The 25,077-nt window shown below is 44.6% G+C and overlaps 1 protein-coding gene across 2 annotated transcripts in view; it reads left to right on the forward strand.

Moving 5' to 3' along the window:
- Positions 1-25,077, forward strand: part of Tlk (Tousled-like kinase) — a 292,570-nt gene that overhangs the window by 70,336 nt on the left and 197,157 nt on the right. The window lies entirely within an intron of this gene.

Below are 25,077 nucleotides of genomic sequence, written 5' to 3' on the forward strand. Positions count from 1 at the left end.
GATGTGCCCTTCCCTTTTCTTTAGCAACCAAACATTTTTTTTTCTTAGGATTCACCCAATTCAAATCCACTACAGTGTTTGTTGTACTTTACTGATTAAAATTTCACCGATTCAGCCTGCTACAAAAGAGTAGTCATTCCAACCACTCAAACTATTATTCTATTGCTTTTTTATCTTTACTGTTGAATCTATCATCAAATCTAGGGGCCATGCATAAAACGTGGTCTGACAGTTGCCTCCACCTGGTCTGTCTCTAGCTCTGTATAAATTGTCCAGCTGTTACATTCTCATTACATCCTCCAGTAAGCTATCCACACTTTTTCTTCCTCTCTATCTTACCCGTAGGACACAATGGTTTGATCTTTTCTCTTCTTATTACATGTCCCAGAAATTCCATCTGCCTCATTCTTATCAGTTGTAGAAGTGATCTCTCCTGCTTCACTCTTCTCAATGCCCCTCAATTGTTACTCTCTGTCCATGGGACCTTCATGTAAAACCATAATTCAGCTGCATTTATTTTAGTTTTTAAGTTCTTGTTTAATGTCCAGTCTCTGAGCCATAAGAAAGTGTGGACCATATGTAGGTTTTCACTGCTGTAACTTATTGTCTGAAACCCTATCCTGTTGTTTGTCAAAAGGGTTCTCATACTGTTGAATGTATTTTTTGCTATTTTTTTATTCCTTTGTTACATCATGCATCATGTGTTATTATAATACCTAGATATACAAAGACATTTGTTTGTTTTATTTCTGCTCTGTCCATTATGATGCAATTTGGAGGTTCCAGGTGTTTTGAATGCTACTGCTACCTGTTTTTCTCATGTTGATTTTTAGTTCCATGTTCTCACTTGCTTTTTACTGTATCAAGAACTGTTTGCAATTACTCATCCGAGATATTATAAAAATTCCCACCTGTCAGTAGCATTTCTATCCCATCATAGCCAGGGCTTATGCCGTTCTTTAACTTTTTCATTGCACCTATTTCCACTTCTAGTAATTCTGGGCCATACATTGTTATATGCATTCTAGGTCTATCAACTCTATCATCCTCAAAAAAATCTTTCCTGTCTAAATTGTAAGTCTAGTTCCTCATATTTTGAGGATTTCTTTGTTTATTCCTCCTTTCTTCCATTTTATCAAGTATGTCTTCAGTCATCCAATTCTGACGTCTTGTTTCCTGTATGGGTACTAGATCTTTGGTTGGTTCTTTTAGGGCTGTTTGTAGTTTTATACAGTCTCTGTTCAGCTCTTCCTACTCATTTAGTGGTTCTTCTATATTCAGTACCTCATACCTGTCTGGCTCTTCAATTCTATATAATCCTTTTAGTTTTTGACCTGTTACTAGTTTTATTTTCCTCTTTTCTTCTACATGGCTGCTATCTTCTGGATATGTTCTCGTGTCTAGTACAGCATTTCTGAATCGTTTTTTTTATTTGTAATGTAGTCAATGTGATTCCTACATCAGTCTCCTGGGCTTTTCTATGTTCAAAGTAATCTTGGAGGTTTATCAACCCATGTGTTAGTTAACAAAAAAGTGTCTGAATCACACCATTATATTAATCTTTCTCCTCTGAAGTTTGAATTTATAGAAATAACTGTGAGAATCAGTGATACACACTGGCTTAGTTCACCAGTATCAGAAAATCAGCAGACTAAGAAGGATGGAATAAACAAGGTTGTGGGTTATAGGTTAATTATATTCGACATAAAGGGCTTTTCAACTGAAGAACCCAGTCTTGGAATGCTTCTCGTTCTCATGAAGGGGTCTCTCTTTAAATTTTATTTGGTCAAGCAATTATTCATGTTTTTCTTTACCGTTTGTTAGACTGCGATTCTAACTTGGTCTCACTTGATTTATTTCCATCTTCGTTTTAATCGACACTTTTGCTAATGACTCATCCATCCATATATCTTGAACTTTTCTTCCATCAGTGCTGATCACAATCTCGAACTGTTCTTTCTGTTGCTGCTGCCATTTTTAATTTTGATAAATACGAATGACTTTGCCACACTTCAGTAACCTCCATCAGTGGCGTAGCCAGGGGTGTCTCAGAGGGTGGGTGGGCGGCAAGCATGGGGCAAGGTCATATTTGAAGGGGCAGCCTTATGCGAGGCCCAAAGGGCCGAAGCCCTGCCGGGGTTCTGTAAGCCAGCAATTCTGAGATTGTCTGAGATGCATTCAGAGCATCTAGAATAGTCATTTTGACCTTAGACATGAAAATCAGATGTACCAGTTGGAAGGCTAAGTTCAGCCTCATTACAGTTTCATGATTTTCTAGGGGGTAGGGGGATAATTATATGGTTAACCCCTCATCTTGTGTCGCGGGCATCCTCCCTGGACATAAAACTATGCAGTTTGAACTTTAATTCTTCTCTGTGGTACCTTGAGTTTGTTTCGAGAACAAGTTTGAATGCACTCGGCATGATGATAGTCCCGTAGTAACACTATACTGAATTTAGTTGCAAAAGCACAGCTCATTTATTACTATGTTCCAGTAGGCCTACACATCTTGCAAAGCAGTAGAAATAAAATGCAACTGCACAGTTTTTTTTTTTTACTTTTTTACACAGAATTTGCAAAAGGATTTAAGTTTCAATTGTACAATTTTCAGCAGCAGTGTTTTACATGTATTTTTTCCCTAGGACCATATCAAAATTTACTGTTTTTATTTAATTAGTAACAAATAAGTGTAAATTGTTGTTCGATTTCTGACTCCATCTAGTGTGTAACAAATAACAAATGTAAATATCAGTGTTGAGAGCTCTGCATAACTCACAGACTTTGATCGCATAATATAGATGTACAATCATTTCAGTAGAGATATTAAAACAAACAACCTGAATACTTTAAATTCTGAGGGCCGGGGGGGGGGGGGGTTCTTTGAAACTTTGAAACACCCCACCCCCCAGGCTATGCCATTGACCTCCATTAACTGTTTCTATACCTCATCTATATACTCTCATAAAATTCTATTCTCTATTAATAAACAGATTTTGAGCGAAGCGAAAAATCTATTTTTGGGTGAGATAGCCATGGCGTCCTGATGGAAGGCTCCTTTTTGGTAGCTTCCTTGGGTAAATAACTACTAAGATATTCCCAGAGAATTTAACCACAGGTTATCACAGAATTCTAACTTCTGGAGCGAGTATCCTAAAGGTTTCCCTTTTAAGACATCGTATATCAACAGGGGACGCATGTATTAACGCGCCACATAGCTATCTACACCCCGAACAGAGTTAATGCTTCGGTGTGTAAGGGCGGAGAATAGCTGGGAGCCGTTCCATAGCTAATCTCATCCGTGGCTACTTTTGGTACTCGAGACGTAAACAAACGGGCGCCATTGCTCAAATGACGTCACGTCCTTCTTCATCCTGAAGCCAGTTGCTTGCCGATCACCATGATACAGCAGAGCAGGGCGGGACCTAAAAACTGGACGAAGTAGCAGGGAGGGTCCATCAGGACGCCATGGCTATCTCACCCAAAAATAGATTTTTCGCTTCGCTCAAAATCCGTTTTTTGGGCTCAAGCCATGGCGTCCTGATGGAAGAATACCAGAGAATCAATGTATCGTGGTAGATTTTCCCCTATTGGGTAAGCACCAAGGGCTTTGAACAATGTAGCATAGTAATCTTAATAAAAGAAACGTAGGGAAGAATCTTCCTGCCCCCCTTGGCAGTGAAGTTCCCACGGCCATGCCGAGATCAAAGTGGTTATCGAAGGGCTATTCACCTTGCTAGAAGAACCTGAAGAACTTGGAGACGAGACTGAATGGTTGGCATTCATATCGGAACATTCTGGAGGGCAGACAAGTGGTGGTTAGGCACTGTGTGCTAAGAAGGTTAGTTTCTTCTCTAGGGTATGAAGAGTAAGTATTCGTATTGGAATATTACATTGTAAGAGTGAATATATACTAAGGGTTAGGATCTTAGTATCTCCATGAACCATAGGGAAGGGGATAATAAAACTATGACAGGCATATATTTCATAGTATAAGTAGGAGCGGATTGAGACGCACAAGTAATAAAATAGGAATTTTATTTCACAATTGCAGAAAATTTTAAATAAATTACAGCAATAAGTAAAGTTAATTTACAGTGAATTATAATGTACATAGTAATAAAGACTTGCTCTTGAATCTGAAAGGGAATTTCAAATTTATTAGTAGGCATTCGTTCTCGAGGAACATCAGTCTTTAATTAAAACACATCATGCTCTAGGCATGCGGCGCTTGTGTGACATTTCACCTGGGATAAGAACAGTTATAAGAAAGCACTAAGTGTTTTCGACATCACTGTATCGCTCGAGGGTCAACATAGGCACCCAAAGAGTTAGAGTCCCAAGTAACTCGCTGTTCTATGCAGAGTTAGGTGCAGGTTTCATAACACTACCTGCTGCTACCACAAAATGTTTGACTTCTTTCACTTGTTTCGCATAATGTTTGAAGAAAACACACGAGGACTTCCAGCCTGTAAAGCTTTTAAGGCCTTCGAAGTCCATACTCTGAAAGAAATTCAGAGACGATGCAACTTTTCTAGGATCGTGACCGGCGGGTGTACTGTCAGGATCCGCTCTGCGAATGAAGTAGGTGATTTTCGCTCTTAGTTGTTTCAGTGACAGGTCGCTGCCCGATGTTTCTCCTTTGAAGAGTTGGCCTCCACCAAAGTTCGAAGTTCTGCGAAGATAGACCTTGAGGCTCTCTACTGGGCATAGAGAGGCATCTTCCTTCAGGGGGCATATTCTCCAGGGGCCCCATCTTTTGGTGGGTAATTCGTTTTTAGCGAGAAACGTCGGATCCGGGGAGAGGGTAATGTCTCCTGAATCAGTAAACAGGATATGGCCATCTTCTCTTGACAATACCACTATTTCGCTGACTCGGGCTCCTGAGGCAAGAGCAAAGAGAAATATAACTTTCTGAGTCAGATCCTTGAGAGGGCATGAATCATTATCCAAGTTGGAGGCGAAATGGAGCACCTTGTCCAATGACCAGGAGATCGGTTTCGGTGGGGGTGCTGGGCGTAGACGAGCGCATGCTTTCGGCAGTTTATTGAAGATGTCGCTGGACAGATCAATTTGGAAGGCATACAGTAGTGGTCTAGTCAAGGCCGATTTGCAAGTCGAAATCGTATTGGCTGCCAATCCCTGTCCATGAAGGTGAATGAAGAAGGACATGCAGAAATCAATGGTGATTTCCTTAGGATTTTTTGCCTTGACGAAAGAGACCCATTTTCTCCAAGATGATTCGTATTGCCGTCTTGTGGATTCGGTCTTGTATTCCTCGAGGAAGTCTAGACTTTTCTTCGAGATCCCAAACCTCTTCTTTGCGGCTAGGGAGAGAAAATCATGAGATGAAGGTCCTTGATTTTCGATGATGAAGCGAAGACAGTCGACTTCTGTACTTGTTGGGAGAGAACTGGGCCCGGGAGAGGGATCAGCTTGGGCTGCAGCTCCAGGACCAGGGGGTACCAGTTGCTCCGGGGCCACTTGGGAGCCACTAGGGCCGCTGTCCCTTTGAAGGTTCTCAGCTTGGAGAGGACTTTCAGCAGAAGGTTGGTGGGAGGGAACAGGTAGATCTTGGACCATCTGTTCCAGTCCAGTGACATGGCATCCACTGCTTCTGCCTTGGGGTCCTCGTACGGGGCCACATACCGAGGAAGTTGATTGTTGTCGCTCGTTGCGAAGAGATCGATCTGAAGTTCTGGGACTTGGTGAGAGATGAAGGAGAATGATCTTGCGTCTAGAGACCATTCCGACTCTATCGGGCTTGTCCGAGATAGAGCATCCGCTGTCACATTGCGGAATCCTTGTAGGTGAACTGCAGACAGGTGCCATTTCTTCTTCTCTGCCAGACGGAAGATTGGAAGAAGCACCTGATTTATCTGGGGCGATCTTGAGCCTTGGCGATTGAGACTTCGAACTACCACCGAGTTGTCTAGGGTTAGACGAATATGGATCGAGGGAGGCGGGGAGAGTTTCTTCAGAGTTAGAAGGACTGCCATGGCCTCCAAGATATTGATGTGAAACGTCTTGAACAGGGGAGGCCATGTGCCTTGAGCCTGTTTTTGGTGGGAGTGACCTCCCCAACCCTCCAGCGAAGCGTCCGTGTGGATGTTGAGTGATGGAGGTGGGTGTTGAAGAGGAATGGACCTTTTCAGGGCCTTTGCTTCCGACCACGGCTTGAGGAGAAGTCAAAGTCTGTTTGGGAGCCGTCTCTTGAGGTCTCTTCGAGCGATGGATGCAGAACGTCTCCAGACTCCCGCGGGATCCTTTAGCTGTGCACGAAGCACTGGGTTTGTCACTGAGGCGAACTGTAGAGAGCCTAGAACTCGTTCCTGCTGGCGTCTTGAGATCCGCTTGGATTTCAGTAGTCGTTTGACAGACCCTGCTATTTCCTTCCTTTTCTTCTGGGGAATGGAAAGGCGGTGTGACTGAAGGTTCCATTGGATTCCTAACCATTGGAACCTCTGAGCTGGAGAGAGGCGAGATTTCTTCACGTTTATCTTGAATCACAGGTGTTCTAGGTACTGGGTGACTTTGCTGCAGGATTTTAAACAATCCTCGGGCGATGGAGCCCAGACTAGCCAATCGTCGAGGTAGGCCATCACCTGAACGTCTCGGAGGCGGAGCTGTTGTACTATGGCGTCCGCCAGCTTTGTGAAGATCCGAGGGGCCACATTGAGGCCGAAGGGCATGGCCCTGAAGGCGTAGCTTTTCCTTTGGAGTCGAAATCCTAGGTAGGAGGAAGCGTGATGGTTCATTGGAACGTGCCAGTAGGCATCCGCCAGGTCTATGGAGACCGTGTAAGAACCTCGAGGCAGAAGGGTCCTTATTTGTTGAAGAGTCAGCATCTTGAACTTGTCGTTCGCTATGAACTTGTTGAGGGGAGATAAGTCCAGAATGACTCTGAGTTTGTCGGAGTCTTTCTTGGGGACACAAAACAGTCTCCCTTGGAACCTGGTGGACTTTACCTTCCTTAGGACATATTCTTCCAGAAGGGGGGTTGATTGTTGGAAGAATTGCTGGAAGGATGGGGGTGGTTGAGTCCAACTCCAGCCTAGACCCTTCTTGACGATGCTGTGTGCCCAGGGATCGAAGGTCCAACGATCCTGGAATTGGTGGAGTCTTCCTCCCACCGGAAGCACTTCATTGCTTCTGGTGTCCCGAGGGCTTACTGCCTCGGCCGCTAGCTCCCTTTCCTCCTCTGCCTCTGGAGGGACGGCGAGACGCGTCTCTGCCTGCACCTCTGCTTGAGCCTCTACCTTTGGGACGAAAGGTAGTCGTCTGTTGCTCGAAAGCAGGGGTGAAAACCGGTGACTGTGACAAGACCGGTTGGGTGACCAGCTGAAAGGTCTGCTGTGGCTGAGCTGCCACTTGGGGAGTAGCGGGTCCCGGAAACTGTCGTCTTGGTTGACGCTGCTGGGGTTTCTGTTTGGAGGATTTCCTCTTAGGTTGAGGTCCGTCGTCCTGAGAGGATTTCCTCTTTTTTGACATGCCCCACTTGTGGAGAAGGTTCCTATTCTCCGTGGCGGCTTTGTCGGTGATCTCCTTCACAAGGTCAGAAGGAAAGAGGTGTTTACCCCAGATGTTGGAGGAAATCAGCCTCCGGGGTTCGTGTTTCACAGTGGCACCTGCGAACACGAATTCACGACAGGCTCTCCGAGCCTTCATGAAGTGGTACATATCCTTCACCAGGGTTGCCATGTGGGATTTGGCGAGTACCATGTAGTGGTCTGGTACTCTGGTGTCACAGGCCATGATATCAAGCTGGACCTGGTGGGACATGGATGCTGCGAGCCTCTCCTTCGTATCTTGTTCCCGACGATGGAGGTGATCGTTGAGTTTCGGGAGGTCTTCGTTAAACTGACGTCCGGCGACGTCAGGATCTAGCTTTCCCACCACGAAAGTATGCTGGATATCCTTCCAGTGTCGAGCGTCGGGGGGAGTCGCTATGGAGAAGGGTCTGCACTCCTCCAGTGCAGGGCAGGCTTTTCCCTCTTCCACAGCCTTGAGGCACGCAGCGAAGGCCTTTTCCATGAATGGAAGGACTGCATCGTCGGTTGCGACGTAGGTAGGGTGCTTCTTGCTCAGGGCCGGAAGCTTAGAGCAGGTAAAACCCCTACTTTTAAACGTATTGGCTAGCATAGCCTGGGCCTTCGCGAGATCGAACACTATCTCCTCCTTTGGTTCGGTCTCTTCTTTAGAGGCAGGTTCAGAACGAAGCCGGACGTAACAGTCCGGGTAGGCCTCGAAGTTTGGGAAGAACTCCACGTCTTCCAGGGGGACCGTGCCGATCTTGTCGCTGACGAAGATCCTGCCGGTCGCGATAACCATATGCTCAGCATACCTCCATGGGTTGGCGTGTGAGCAAGCGGGGAGATCCTTAACCGAGATCTTCTTCGGTTCTTTGGATCCTATCATGGACCTGATGAACTCCTGATTTTCTTTCAGCCTGTCGTCCATGATGGCTTTGATCATCCGGAACATCTCTTGGGCGGATGGCATGGGTTCCGGGGTAGCGGAGGTAGACGGGAGAGACACTTCCGTCGGTGTAGGAGTAGGGGCGGTGATGGAAGGAGGAGCGACCTCTTGCTCCGACTCGGCGTATTCCACCTGGTCCTCATCATCTTCCGCACCTAGAGCCATAAGGGTCTTCTCCGTGCCCTCCGAAATATCCGACATGTGTTCGTCGTTCTCGGAATCCAGGTGGCACTGGGCCATGACTACGTCTGGTTCCACCGTAATTTGGACAGTGGGGATCAAATCTTTGGGCACCACAGAATCAGGGGAGGCCTTTGGGAACAAAAGGGACCTCATTTCTTCAGTGGCCAGGTACGGTCCGGTGGCATTCTTCTGGAAGCCACGCACCCACTTGCGTAGCTTATCCCGAGAAGTGTCCCTGACCTCCGCTGAGGGAGGGTTATGGAAGGCATCGACTAGGTGAGCCTGGCAGACCGTACAGTTCAGCGGGTCCCAGAATTTCAAATCCCCTTTCTTGTTAGCACAAGGGGCGTGAGTCCTGCAAGCCGTATGCCCGTAGAAGTGCAGGCGTTTCACAGCGCAGAAGTCGAAGTCACACTTCATCTGCTCCTCCTGTGGAAGAAAGAGAAAATGAGTATGGGGGGAGTCATAAGAATGGCTCTTAAACTAAGTTAATATTAATCATTAATTTTAACTTGATAAAGGGTGTGATGCACAGAGGATTGAGATAGGAAAGAAACTTACTCCGTGCATCCCGCCCGGCTGGTTACCGTAAGCTTCATCCTTGGACAATCCGAGGTGGCCGAAGGCACAGGATAGAATTCCAGTAGAAGTCCATAGGGCAAATGGAATTCCATGGGAATTGTCAAGGATAAGGTTGGGACTGAGGCCACTCAGTCCCAAATTAGGGGGCTAAAGGATCCCCAAGGGTAACGGCTTCCGGCAACCAGCCGCGCTAAGATACACGCAGCATGCTAGAAATCTGTAAATTGCAAGAAGACAATATGATTACCAGTAGAACAGTACTAAGGTACTGATCCATTTACGTAAACAAGCCATCTGGTTGCAGTGTAGGGCTATCAGTATTAGATGATAGCTAGTAGAAGGGGGTCCAAGTCGTCTTGAAGCCTCCGGAAGGTTCCGGCAGACCTCCGGCACGCCGGAGGCCGCTCCAGCAGAGTTTCTGGCATTAGGACAGACAATATAGAAGTCAAGAGTAATACCAGGGTGGCGGCCGCCGGCACAGCGGCGGCACGCCGGCAGAGGGAGCTGCGGCTCCGGCAGCCGGAGGTTGCCGGATTGGTGACAGGAACAAGGATGGTTATAGCAGAACCGGGTTGCCGGCAGTGGATGCCGGCACTCCGGGGGCCGGACGACCAAGCTATGAGGAAGGGGGAGAGCCATCGGCTGGAAGCCGGCGGCAGGCGGCAGTCCCCCGGCAGACGGAGGACTGGCGGCCAAGGGGATATGGGGTGAGTCACCAAGGTAGGAGGTGGGTATCGCTGCCAGTGGAGGCGGCAAGGGACAGGCACCCGGATAGTGAAAGAGACAGAGGGAGGGATGTAGGGGGGTCCGGCCATGGACTCCCAGACATCCCCCCTGAGTGGGTGTACCCGTGATAGAGGCTGACTCTATCACCCAGAAGCAGGGGCCGCAGAGGACCGGGAGCTAGGGTAGCCCAAGGGAGGGCTAGGGGACACCCAAAAGGGGGTTGGGTGAGACCCCTGCATACAGAACACCTCCAGTGGTTAACCCCATAGGACACTATGAAGGGTATATGTACCAGAACGGACTGTACACAGAAGCCCAAGGTAGCCCTATCACTCCACCCTAAGGAGGAGTTGTAGGACAGGGGACAGATGGGTATACACTAACCTAAGTATAGGCTAGGCTATACAAGAGATAGGTGGGGAGGGGAGAAGAGAAGGGTTTTCCATGGTAGGGGTTCTGTACCAGAGTGGCCACTAAGGAAGGGAGGACACTCCCTAACCTAAGGTAAGGCAGCCTAACTGAAACGGTGCATGGGTACAGTTTCAGCAAGGGACAGAATTAACCCCTCCAAAACCTAACCTAGAGCAGGGATGTACGTCCTGAACTAGGAAGGATTGAAGACATATCGCTATCGCAGGAAAGTCGTAGACTTAGTCCTAGCAATAGAGGAAAGACTAGCCGTTCCTCACTCTCAGGCGCAACCCTAAGGGGGGTTCATTCCCTTAGGGAGGACAGAGAGGCGATAAAATACTCTGATAATAGCTTGATCCCCTTACGTGGTAGGGGGAGCAAGGCTACACAGAGGGAATGCCCAAGGGCAGGGGGATGAAAGAAGCATATAGGGGTCCTACATGTAGGTTAGGTTAGGAAGGCACACTAACTAACCTATCCCCTATATGGTCCCTGAAGGCGAAAACACTTGCATCACAGTCAGTAGTATTGTAAAATAATGCCACTATCTTCATAAGTAAGCCTAGGATCACTGATAAAATCATGCATGAACACTAATATAGGCGCTCTGGCCTGGGGGCTATAGTAGCCAACTGGTATGGGGTCAATCGATGACCGGTAAAAAAGCGTCAAAACACGATATAAAAGTTCCTAGCTATGAAGACTAAATAAACTAATATTATCGATTAGTAAATAAGGCCGGAAGCGTTGTTGTGGCTAACTAAATAAGGTATGCAGAACAACAACGACGCCATAAAATGGCGGGTCCGGTAGAGGCACAGCTCTGCCACAAAACAACAAATATCTCGAAAAGTAATATTTACTTTACGGTCAGAGCTTAACTAAACAATACTGGAACCTTGTACTCAACTTTCCAGAAGAAAGCGAGGCCGAAGGTAGCGACATGATAAAGATGCAAGACGATAAAGTGAGCACAGGGAAAATCCGTCTAAGTAAGGCGAGCTACTGTACAAAGGATGAAGACGGACGTGACGTCATTTGAGCAATGGCGCCCGTTTGTTTACGTCTCGAGTACCAAAAGTAGCCACGGATGAGATTAGCTATGGAACGGCTCCCAGCTATTCTCCGCCCTTACACACCGAAGCATTAACTCTGTTCGGGGTGTAGATAGCTATGTGGCGCGTTAATACATGCATCCCCTGTTGATATACGATGTCTTAAAAGGGAAACCTTTAGGATACTCGCTCCAGAAGTTAGAATTCTGTGATAACCTGTGGTTAAATTCTCTGGGAATATCTTAGCAGTTATTTACCCAAGGAAGCTACCAAACAGGAACCTTCCATCAGGACGCCATGGCTTGAGCCCAAAAAAGAATCCAACTTTTCTAGGCTGAGTGTTTCCAATTGAAAATCATATTCTTAAATACAATACTAACATACTGTACTACAGTACATATATACAAAAGCAGGTGATACTAGAGGAAAGCAATATTTTAGATAATTATTGGGTTGACTTCAAGCCAGATGGTAAAAGAAAAGAAAAAGCCAGTCTTTACAGTACAGTAAACAGCTACTAGGAAAGTACGATATGAATGTTAAAGATAAATCTGCGGATATCGAGCAAGCATCTGACAAGCAAATAGATCTACAATATGAATGCCAGTGGTACTACAAAGTTTCATTGAACAAAATTAAAGATGTGGTTGTTGCATCAAAAGAATTTGCAATGAATGTTACTGATGCCCACCAGAGATAACCCCAACTCCTTTGCCATTTATGAAGCAGCGAAGGATTATCAAAGGGGAGCAGAAAGGAAAGACCATAAAATAATATTAAAAGCTGATTCAGAGCAAGTTGTAGCAGTTCAAAAGTAGGCAAGTTGATGGTATTGAAGTGATAGTACTGTACTCCTAATTATAATGACAAAAAGTGTTCCAGCTATGTTAAAATACACTAAGAGCACAAACATTTTCATGCTTGCACTCTATAAGAAAGAAATATTTGGAATGTTGACTAGTACAGTGGTAACGTGTTTGCCTAGCATTCGCATGGCAAGAGATCGATCCCCGCCCCGAACCGTGAGTTTAAGATGTTTACTGGGGAGGCTACTGCTGTGGTAGGGCACCACAGTGGGGTTTTGGGCTTGCCCGGCTGACGTTCTGATGGAACTGGAACTGAAACCGGACAACTTTAACCTTAATAGTGAACAGAACAAAAACAGGGTGGTTGCAGTAGGCCTGTACTATTCTCTATACTGATTGATTTGGCATGTTGTATGCAGAACTTTATCTCTCCATGTTATTCCCCGGATGCGTGGTAAGCATCTAATATGGAAGGCTTCCCATAGGTTTTATGTGGCAATGGTAGATAGTCCAGGATTCTGCACATAGCAGGGTGGAGAGACATACAGCTGCATAGACTGAGACTTTAGTATCTATCTTCAGGTTGTTCTTATCGCATACTCTGGATCGAAGGATGCTGATCCTATATTGATTTGGGATAGGATTTCTTCATCTGTGTTGTACTTGGAGTGCACACTGCCAAAATAATTGAAACTTTCAACTTGTTTAACATTTTCTCTTAATTTGGAATGCTAAAGGCTGTTCATTATTATTTCTCTGAGCAATCGCTTCTTTTTTTAGTAATATCTTTAGTCCCATTGCTTGATAGAGGACACTGTGTTGGAGAACCACAGGTGTGTGGGCTACGAGTGCGCAGTCGTCAGCATATTGTAGTTTTAGAGGATGTGCTATTGTTGTTTTTGTTTCTGCCTGGAGATGCCTAAGTGAAATTAATTTTCACATCGTTATCAGGATGCTGAACTTGATGACTGAGAAGAGTGACTACTGTGAGAAAGATGTTGAAGATGACAGGAGCCAGGACGTATCCTTGTTTCACTCCAACTTCGACATTGAAGGGCTCAGATTTGCTGCTGCCAATTTTCATTTGAGCCTGCATATCTTCATGCACATCGCTCAGGTTGCTGATGAATTTGGGTGGGACACCAAACTTTTGAGAGAGCATTCCACAAAAGTTCACGATTAACAAGTTTCAAAAGCTTTGGCCAAATCAATTAAAATGATATGTAGATCACAGTTTTGCTCATGACATTTTTCCTATAGTTGACGGGTGACAAAAATCATATTGCAGTTGCTACAATTCCCACTAAGGCCACATTGTGATTTGGAAAGTATGATCTCTGACAAGTTTTGTTGGTCTTGAGAGCATAATCCTTGCTAAAATTTTACAGCAAGAGCAAGGAGAGATATACCTCAATAGTTGTCACATATTAAGCGATCTCTCCGTTTGTAAATTGTAATTATATCAGGGTCTCGTAATTCTTTTGGGACTTTATCAAGAGTCCAGATGGACAATATAAAGTTATGTAGGTGCTGATGGAGTAGGTATCCTCCCTCCTTGAAGAGTTCAGAGGGCAAACCATCTGGTCCAGGGCTTTGATTGCTCCTTTAGTTTCAGCAAAGGTGGGCTGGTCATCAAGAGCCATTACTTGCTAAAGCACAGTTGAGATGGACTGGGCATATACGTATGCCAGAACACAGTCTCCCTCGTCAAATCTTGTATGGACAGCTCCCTAATGCACGTCAAAACACGAGGGATCAGACAAAGAGATATAAAGATAACAAAGGTAACACTTAAGAAATGCAACATTAATCTTGAAGATCTTGAGGTAAATACTTTAAACAGACCACTGTGAAGTTCTTGTGCAATGTAGGGGTAACTAGACTAGAAGACGAAAAAATCCTAGCAAGAGAGCAATGCAGGGAACAAAGACAAAATCCTCCCATGGGAGTCTTCCCACTAAACCCCAACTGGGCCTGCCAGATGTGCAGTAGTGTCTGTGGTTTTTGGATTGGTCTGCACAGTCATACACAATGGCGTCAGTGACAGCAATACTAATTTAATCATCACCACCATAGTTATCATTTAAGGAAGCAGGAGTCATCATCAACTTAATGCACAGCCATAGCGCTATTCTAAGAAAGCAAGACATGAGTACTATCTAAGAATATGGAGATATTGAAAAGCTGCAACTGTAGAATACTAATATTAATGGCCCAAGAGAGGAAAGAATGACATTATTTCTGGGGGGCCTGTGACGGCCGGTGAGAAAGGTCCTTCCTTATACCTTTCCTAATATAAATCTTCCAAATATACTAGAGAAAGATAAAAGCATGGAATGCAGAGGTTACAACCCTCGCGCGAACACCTTGTAGGTGTCGTGTATTAAACAAAGGCGTGTGTAAACCACTATTCACAGGTTGTCTTCCATTTAGATAATCCCTTCATCAATGGGGAGGGCCGTGACAGGCCCTAGACAACATGGTTGAACTCCCCAACGACACCTACCACGCGCGCCCTCTAGGACATCCTTCTTTAATTGGACTTGAAGCAAGCATAGTTTTTTTTGGGCACAGTGTTTTTTCGAAGAATTTCTCGTTATTTCAACATGACTGACGTTGTTACTTCACCATTACCAATGTTAAGTACCATAGTTTGTTTTGGCAGCTTTTGACAGTACCGGGCATTTGTTCTATTTCCATTATGGTGGTTTTTAGTTTTGGAAGCGATTGTCCTGCCGAGATATCGGCAGCCATTTTGGGTATGTTCGCTTCGGTAAATTTTCTAGTTAATTTTGCCCATCTGGTACTCTGTCAGATAGGTTATATCACTTACGTTTTATGGCCTTTTATGTTATCATTAATTATTATAAATTTTTACTATGGTATTTATTTGCTTACAAGTCCAATTTGGACCTACGAAGAATAGCGATTTAAGATAGCGTTTTAAAGCATAGTAACGATTTAAAGCTTAGCGATTTAGTCTGTTAATTTGTACCCTCCTGGAGGGTTCGTTTTAGACTATATCCTTGTTTTTTTGTTACGTTGTCGTTATTCTTCGTTATTACTATTACTAAGAAAAGCAATCAATTTTATTAATTTTCTTATTTATTGTGTGATGTTAATTTTTAATATGTAACCTTGAGAGCGAAAGCATAGAGTGCTCGTTTCCTGTTCTACAGGTATGAGTTATCCTTTCTCTCGTTTTCTTTGAGTAAGAGAGGTGAATTTCCCGTTCTCCGTTTTTATACGATCACGGGTTATTCAGGCCTCTTCTCAGTATCAGAATTGATGATAGTACGTTTAATATTATAAACGATTTATTGATGTGGTTACTGTTAATATAGCTAACACTATTATTAGGTACGTTAGTGTATGAGTCATTAATTGGGGTCGTTTTATACCGATACCCTTAGCTCCGCCTTGAGTTATGCTTGGCTCCGCCTTGAGTTATGCTCCGCTATAATGGATACTCATTGGGTGAGAACTAGTTATCGTTCCGGAGCAGATTTTTGGAGTGCAACGGTGAAATCCGGCACTCGGACTCCGGCTGAAGCCTTTTACACACGAACCTTTGTCATGATTGATCACAATTACACAGTTAAGGCCCCCGTTTTCATCGTATCTCCGGCTTCACTGGAGATAACTCATTCATTGAGGATAATGTTATCGTACCGGAGACGGTCACGATATCACGATGACGGGCCTTTGCTACCGGACCTCCGGTAAAAACAGAGATCAAGCAGGAGTCCAGAACCGGAGTTAACAGTGTGATATCGATGAAGTTTAGAGATTCATGCTATGTGGTTACTGGTTTTCTATTATAATTTCTTATTTTATTAAGGTGTTAGCTACTACCATACTCACACATTAATTAAGATTTAAGTGTTTCTGATTCATAAGTCAATGACAAGAATCTCAAGGAACATCCAGACTTATGTCTTCTTTCTTTTTACAGAAAGTCCGCTGTACTGCCAGGGGCTGCTCCGCTGCCTTTACTGATCCCATGGGCCATGATCTATGCCGGGCCCATGCCCATTGCGCCATATCCTTCTCTCGGGAACCGGGACAAGCCCCCTATACGATATGGTTTCCGGAGGCATGCATGCTCTGCTATGGACTGTCAGCCCTACTCCTGAGCGAGGAGGTAAGTTGGTTCTAGTGTCCCTGTTAATATTCTTTGCGAAGAATTAATTGCTCTTTGTATATTGACTTCAGTTTTGACTTCATCATTAATTCCCTCTCCTCTTTCAGGCTGATGATGAATCTCTCAGGGAGGCGAGAGCTACTCTCCGGCCTTGGGTGTCAGGGTTTGGGAGGAATGCGCCTGCTGGCGCACCCTATCTTCTTGATGGAGACATGGCTTCTCGCCTATTCCCAGGCTCTACTACTGCAGCAGTTCCACCGGAGACAGCGGCCCCGTTAATTGAAGTGATTAGAGAAACCATTCTAACTGAGGAAGAGGTTTTAGTGACGGAGGCCGAGCCCTACCTAGGTCTGGACGAGGAACCCATGGATGAGCAGGTAGGTGGTGTTGAGTTGGTGGACCCCCTTTCACCCCACACTCCTTCCTCTTCTACTTCCTTTCACGGCTTTGATAAACCTACGGCTTCTCCTCTAGGTTCCTCCATTCCTGTTCGACCCAAGGTGAAGCCACTACGTACCTTTAAGCCTTCAGCTTTGCCATTATCAGTGTCACCGGTTCCGGGACCCTCAAAGGATCCTGATGTTCATATTGCTATACCTAAAACCGTGACTCCTAAGAAGTCAAAGTCTACTAAGTCCAGGGCTTCGTTAGAGGATCAAGCTCGGGAGCCCCCTTTATCCGCCGCCATGGTCAGGGATATTGTGAAAGAGCAGATACAACAATATCTTCAACAGTCTAGGGCAGACCGAGGAGCTATGACGGAGCTCAAAGATATGGTGGCAAGTCTCATCCGCTCCGGAACTCAGATGCCCCCTCCTTCAGCCCCGGACGCATCGAAGTTACCTCCCTTCGAGAAAAACAACCCTTGGAGGTTTGCCTTACATGCTCCATATATTGATGGTGCCATAACTCTAGAGGGCATAGGCACCCGTCCTCTAGAGGACTTAGAATTTTACCCTCCGGGACTAGAATTCCCATTCAACGGCTTCGTCCGATTGAAAGAACATGCCTTGGTTAGGTTAGACAAGGTACCGAAGGAAACGGTAATATTCCCTAAAGAGCAGGCCCAATCTTTCTGGGCCAGGACGTTGTCAGACTGGGGTTGCACTAATTCCAAGCTCACCCCACACAAAGGAGCCTACACCATATTTACAGCTTCTCCAGGTATTACCTTGCCTATTACAGATAAAGTGGCAGCTCTTACTTTTCAGGCTATCAAAGAAGGTTCTGCCATGCCAGCTCTTAAAGAGACCGATCCCACCTCCATGCTCATTCCGAGTACCGTTACTATCTGGGATGATGCCCCCGCTACTTTCACAGTAGGGAAGTTAGACCCAGACTGTGCCTCTAATCTGTTCTCCGAGAAGCTTCCTAAATTACCAGATATTCTTCTCAAGACTGAGTTTGAGGCACGGAATAGGTTGGCTAGGTCTCTCCACTCCATTACCTCCGTGGAGTCCCTAACCTCACTTTACCCGACCGAGACCATGTTCCGGGTATTCACAGAGAACCTGTCTCTGTCCTTCCAAATCGACTTACACGAGTTTTGTTCGGCTCGGGTTAGTTGCAGGAAGCACGTTCTTTCTGAGGCCACGATCAGGCATGAACCGAATAGGCTGATAGCTTCCCCCTGCTGGGGTAAGAACCTTTTTCCTCAGGAGGAGGTGAACAAGGTACTACAAGACGCTGCGAGAGCAAATCAAAATTTGCAAGTGAGGTGGGGCCTCACTGCCAAAAAGAGGGTTGAAGGGCAAAAACAAAACTTCTTCAGGAAGAAACAGAGGTTTGCCCCTTACAAGACGAGCCGAGGTCACTACCAACAATCGTCGATTGCCCACTCGTCTTCACAGTCTCCCACTGCTTCGTCTCCTCTACAGCCGAAACACCCTCAACAGGTGGTCTACCTCACTGCTCCCCCAGGTACCCAACCTAACCCCGTTTGGATGCCCTCACCCGCATACATCCCTAGCTACGGACCCTCAGGTCCCTTTCGTGGACACCAGAGAGGTAGCTACAGGGCTAGAGGACAGTTCCGTCAACGAGGCGGACCTAGGACAAGGGGTTCTCGAGGAGGGAAAGAACCTAGATTCACTCCCTCGCAATGATATAGTTCCGGTAGGGGGGAGACTTTACCACTTTCGAGACCGTTGGACCTTCAGTCCGTGGGCTCACAGCATAGTCTCCAAAGGCTTGGGGTGGAAATGGTCACGAGGTTCCCCTCCTCCACCAGTGACCTTCTTCCAGAGACCCACATCCATTCTGAGAGAGTACACCACCGAGTTACTACAGAAAAAAGCAATCAAACGGGTTCGATCGCTGAAGTTTCAAGGCCGCCTGTTCACAGTTCCGAAGAAAGGCTCGTCGGCATTGAGAGTGGTCCTGGACTTGTCAAAGCTAAATTCTTACATCCTCTGCGACAAGTTCCGGATGTTGACCATCTCTCAGGTACGTACCCTGCTTCCCCGTGGGGCCGTCACCACCTCTATCGATCTTACCGACGCCTATTATCACGTACCAATAGCTCGAAACTTCTCTCCTTACCTAGGTTTCCGTCTAGGCAGGAAAGCCTTTGCATTCAAAGTCATGCCCTTCGGCCTCAACATTGCACCCAGGATATTCACGAAACTGGGAGAGACGGTGCTAGAACAACTCAGGAACCAAGGGATTCAGATCGTTGCTTATCTGGACGATTGGCTTATTTGGGCTCGGTCAGCCCTGGAGTGCAACAGAGCTACGAAGAAAGTACTTCGTTTTCTCGCCAACCTGGGATTTCGGGTCAATCTCCAAAAATCCCGCCTACTTCCATCAGACCGCTTCGAATGGTTAGGCATACAGTGGGACCTTGCACGGCACAAGCTGGTTCTACCTCCCAAAAAGGTAAGAGAAATAGCTTCCAAGGTCAAGAATTTTCTAAAACACAGGCAGGTGTCCAGAAGAGCCTTAGAAAGAATCCTCGGCCTTCTGCAATTCGCCTCAGTAACAGATCGCCTATTGAAAGCCAAACTCAAAGACATCAATCGAGTTTGGAGAAAGAGAGCCACAGTACCTTTAAGAGACAAGGTCTCGAAAATCCCCTCTGTCTTGAAAATGAGATTACAGCCATGGTCCGAATCGAAGAACCTTTCCAAATCGGTTCCTCTTCAATTCCCACCCCCACAAGTGACAATTCATACAGACGCGTCTCTGAGTGGATGGGGGGGTTACTACGAACGTCAGATGTTTCAGGGCTCTTGGTCACCCGCCATGAAACACTTCCACATCAATGTTCTCGAAGCCATGGCAGTGTTCTTGACCCTGAAGAGGCTCTCTCCTCCGAGGTCGACCCACATCAGAGTAGTGTCAGACAGCACAGCCGTAGTACACTGCATCAACAGAGGAGGATCCAAGTCGCCCAACCTGAATCAGATCCTGGTCACTATCTTCACCTTGGCAGCAGAAAAGAACTGGTTCCTGTCAGCAACCCACCTAGCGGGAGTCCAGAATGTGATAGCGGACTCACTATCCAGGATGAAACCACTGGAATCAGAATGGTCTCTGGACATAATTTCATTCCAGTGGATACTCAGGCTGGTTCCGGGCCTTCAGGTAGATCTATTCGCAACTCAGATGAATCACAAACTTCCTTGTTATGTGACACCAAACATGGACCCTCAGGCTTATGCCATAGACGCATTAACCCTGGATTGGAACCATTGGAGGAAGATTTACCTATTTCCACCAGTGAATCTTCTAATGAAAGTATTGCACAAACTACGCTCCTTCCGGGGGACAGTGGCCTTAGTAGCACCTCACTGGCCAAAGAGCAGTTGGTTTCCTCTCCTCCTCGAGCTGAAACTCCGACCCTTCCGGATTCCATTCCCCAAACTAACCCAAGTAATTCAAACACAGACTGTGTCAGATTCCTCAAGGATAGCCAAAACCCTAACTTTGTGGACTTCATGAAGTTTGCAGCTCATAAAGACGCAAACATTGACCCGGAAAACGTTCTCTTCATCGAAGCGGACAAAAGGGACTCGACAATTCGTCAATATGATTCGGCTGTTAAGAAATTAGCAGGTTTCTTAAAGAATTCAGACCACACTCGTATGACTCCGAATTTAGCCATCTCGTTCTTTAGGTTCTTATTTGACAAGGGCTTGGCAGCTAGCACTATAACTACCATCAAGTCAGCTTTGAAGAAGATATTCCTGGTTGGGTTTAACATTAATCTAGCTGATTCCTATTTCTCATCTATTCCAAAAGCATGTGCTAGGCTTCGGCCGTTGGATCGGCCACAAAAAGTCTCTTGGTCTCTGAACAATGTCCTCAAACTCGCGTCGGACACTGACAACGAGTCCTGCTCTTATATCACTCTGCTTAGGAAGACGTTATTTCTATCAGCTATGGCCTCAGGTGCTAGAATCTCAGAACTAGCAGCGCTCTCACGTAACCCGGAAAACATAGATTTCCTCCCTACAGGCGAAGTACTGCTTACCCCAGACAGAGCTTTCCTAGCAAAAAATGAGGACCCACAAAATAGGTGGTCCCCTTGGAAGATCATCTCTCTTCCCCAGGATCCTTCGCTGTGTCCAGTCACTACTCTCAGGACCTTTTTAGCTAGATCTGCCACCCGCTCGTCTGGCCCCTTATTTATCAGGGAACAAGGTGGTACTTTGACCATTCAAGGTATCAGACAACAAATCCTCTACTTCATTAAACATGCTAACCCGGAATCATTTCCCCATGCTCATGATATACGGTCAATAGCTACCTCTATCAATTACTTCCAGAACATGGACTTTGATGACCTTAAAAAATACACGGGTTGGAAATCTCCTATGGTTTTCAAACGCCACTATCTAAAGAACTTACAGGCCCTTAAATACCCTACGGTTGCAGCGGGGAGTCTTATCTCCCCCCATTAATCTCTGATTATTTCTTTATTCCATCTCTTCTCTCCTCCCTCCTGACCACCTCTCACACCATGTCGCCACTCTCCTGGGTGGTTCGTTAGCCCTAAGTTATTTTGCCATGTTTAATTGTTATGATTTAACTGTTATTGTAATTACCATTCCTGTAAAGTTTAGATATGCTTAGACATGTAAGGTTGATTCCTTTCACGACGGGACACTCAGGTGATCCCTGGTCCTCATATTATTTTAGCATTACATCCCCTATGCCTATGGCTAGTTTATGATTTATGTTTACTTACAGTATTATATTATTGCCTTACATGGTGTTTGTTTTCTCCTTATTATGTTATTAATTTATTGGGCTTGGAAGGCATTCTCTGGTACATTCTCACCGGCCGTCACAGGCCCCCCAGAAAAGGGATTTTGACGAAGGAAAAATCTATTTCTGGGAAGAGGCCTGTGACGCCCGGTGAAACCCTTCCCGGTTATTTGATACGGACCCCACCCCTCTTTTTCCTTGCCAAGCCATATGTTCTTGCAGAAGGATGTCCTAGAAGGCGCGCGTGGTAGGTGTCGTTGGGGAGTTCAACCATGTTATCTAGGGCCTGTCACGGCCCTCCCCATTGATGAAGGGATTATCTAAATGGAAGACAACCTGTGAATAGTGGTTTACACACGCCTTTGTTTAATACATGACACCTACAAGGTGTTCGCGCGAGGGTTGTAACCTCTGCATTCCATGCTTTTATCTTTCTCTAGTATATTTGGAAGATTTATATTAGGAAAGGTATAAGGAAGGACCTTTCTCACCGGGCGTCACAGGCCTCTTCCCAGAAATAGATTTTTCCTTCGTCAAAATCCCTTTATTATTATTACTTGCTAAGCCACAACCGTAGTTGGAAAAGCAGGATGCTATAAGTCCAAGGGCTTCAACAGGGAAAATAGCCCAGTGAGGAAAGGAAGGAAATAAACTACAAGAGAAGTAACGAACAATTGAAATAAAAAAAATTCAAGAATAGTAACAATATTAAAATAAATATTTCATATATAAGCTATAAAAAAAAAAAAAGAGGAAGAGAAACAAGATACAGTAGAATAATGTGCCTAAGTGTACCCTCATGCAAGTGAACTCTACCCCCAAGACAATGGAAGACCATGGTAGGCTACAGAGGCTATGGCCCTACTCAAAACTATAGAACAATGGTTTGATTTTGAAGTTTCTTAGAGGAGCTGTTAACCATAGCTAAAGTCTCCTCTACCATTACCAAGAGGTAAGTAGCCACTGAGCAACACAGTATTATTATCATTATTATTATTATTATTATTATTATTATTATTATTATTATTATTATTATTAGCTAAGCTACAACCCTAGTTGGAAAAGCAAGATGCTATAAGCCCAAGGGCTCCAACAGGGAAAATAGCCCACTGAGGAAAGGAAATAAGGAAATAAATAAATATGAGAAATAATGAACGATTAAAAAGTTAAAACATCAAACAGAAATTTTTATATAAACTACAAGTAGACTTATGTCTGCCTGTTCAAAATAAAAACGTTTGCTGTAAGTTTAAACTTTTAAAGTTGTACTGATTCAACTACCCAATTAGGAAGATTATTCCACAACTTGGTCACAGCTGGAATAAAACTTCTAGAATACTGCATAGTATTGAGCCTCATGATGGAGAAGGCCTATTAGAATTAACTGCAAACCTAGTATTACGAACAGGATGGAACTGTCCGGGGAGATCTGAATGTAAAGGATGATCAGAATTATGAAAAATCTTGTGCAACATGCATAAACTAATTGAACGATTGAACGACGGTGCCGGAGATTAATACAGTATCTAGATCAGGAATAAGAAATTTAATAAACCGTAAGTTCCTATCCAGTGAATTAAGATGAGAATTAGCAGCTGAAGACCAAACAGGAGAATAATACTCAAAACAAATTAGAATGAAAGAATTAAAACACTTCAGAATAGATTGATCATTGAAAATCTTGAAAGACTTTCTCAATAAGCAATTGAAGAAGACAGACATAATGTTTCTCAAAAGTAAATTTGCCAACGAGAATCACACCTAAAATTTTAAGTCGAAGAGTCAAAGAAACTTAACCAATGCTGAGATCCAGATGTTGAGGAGCCTTTATTCAACTTCATGTCCCATAATTTGCACCATGCCCTAATTTTAGCCATATCTTTATTATGGGATTCAGCAACCCCAAACCTACACTCAGGAGATGGAATTGATGCAAAGAGTTTAGCATCATCTGAACCTGCAACAAGCTTGTTTTCTAGGCCAAACCACATGTCATGTGTATCTAGTATAAAAAGTAATGGGCCAAGAACACTACCCTGAGGGACACCAGATATCACATTCCTATACTCACTATAGTGCCCATCAACAACTCATTGCAATCTATTACTTAGATATTCAATAATGATGCTAAGAAATGTCCCACCCACTCCCAACTGTTTGAGTTTGAAAACAAGGGCCTCATGATTAACAAAGTTAACAAAGTCAAAAACAGCACTAAAGTCAAAGCCAATCATACGAATGGCCTGACCACAATAAAGGGATTTCTGTACAGCATTGGAGATTGTAAGAAGGGCATCACATGCTCCAAGGCTTTTACAAAAAATAAATTGCAAACTAGGGATCAGATGATTACCTTCAGCAAACCTATCAAAACTTTCTTAAACTTTAGATAATATGGGAGTTATGGCAATTGGGCAGTAATCAGTTGGACTTGAGCTTCCACAAACACATTTACATAGTGGAGTAGCATTACCAATTCTCCAAAAAATACCCAAAGCTTCTCTTCTTGCTAACTTAGGCAAAATAACAGATAACTTTGGAGCTAAGAAATCTGCAGTCTTTATTAAAAACAAAGGAAAAATACCATTTGGGTCTACACCTCCATAAGCATCAAGGTCCATTAAGAGAGCTTTGATTTCAAGACATCAAAAAGCTAAAATAGTTAGTTTAACCTCAGTAAAACAGGAATGAGGAAAATAAAGTTTCTCATTACTCTGCTTATTGTCAAACACATGAGCCAAAAGGGCTGCCTTCTCCTTTGGAAAGTGAGTGACAGCCATTTGGTTCAAGTAAAGGAGGAACTGTTGCATCTACACCAAAGAGTGCAGATATAAGGTAGCCCACTACTTATGTTCCTGGGTTATAGCAGAAAGGGTTTCTTTTATGGTTAAATTGTATTAATTTCCAACTGAAGCATAAACTCTGAGCAAAAGCTCTAAGCTGAGTATAGTTATTCCAAGTCAAATCTGATGTGTTACCCTTCCAAAGATGATAGGCCTCCTGCTTCTCTAAATAAGCATGTCTACAATCATCATTGAACCATGGTTTGTCTATCATTCTGTACCTTAGCACACAAGAAGCGACACGCCTATTAATTATGTTGACTAGATTCTCATTCAAAGGGACAACAGGATCAACACTACTATACAATTGTGACCAATTTAAGACCAAAATATCACTTAAAATCCTATTCCAGTCTGCTTGAGATTTTATATAAATTTTACTCAAGTATGATACATCAGGGGCAGGCTGTTCAGTCTTCAGTACTAATGAAATAAAGGCTTGATCAGATGTCCCATCTGAAGAACCAACCTTACTTGGTATAACGCCAGGGAAGTCAGTGTATACGATATCACGTTCAAGCAGTTACCAAACATGTGTGTTGCTTCTATTATGATTTAGTCACAGCTTGATTCAGAGGCAAGTCAACAGCTCTTAATCCATGGTGATCGGTAGGTGAAACAGAATTTAACCACTCCCTATG

The sequence above is a fragment of the Palaemon carinicauda genome, chromosome 14 (genome assembly GCF_036898095.1).
Source record: "Palaemon carinicauda isolate YSFRI2023 chromosome 14, ASM3689809v2, whole genome shotgun sequence".
Classification (NCBI taxonomy): domain Eukaryota; kingdom Metazoa; phylum Arthropoda; class Malacostraca; order Decapoda; family Palaemonidae; genus Palaemon; species Palaemon carinicauda.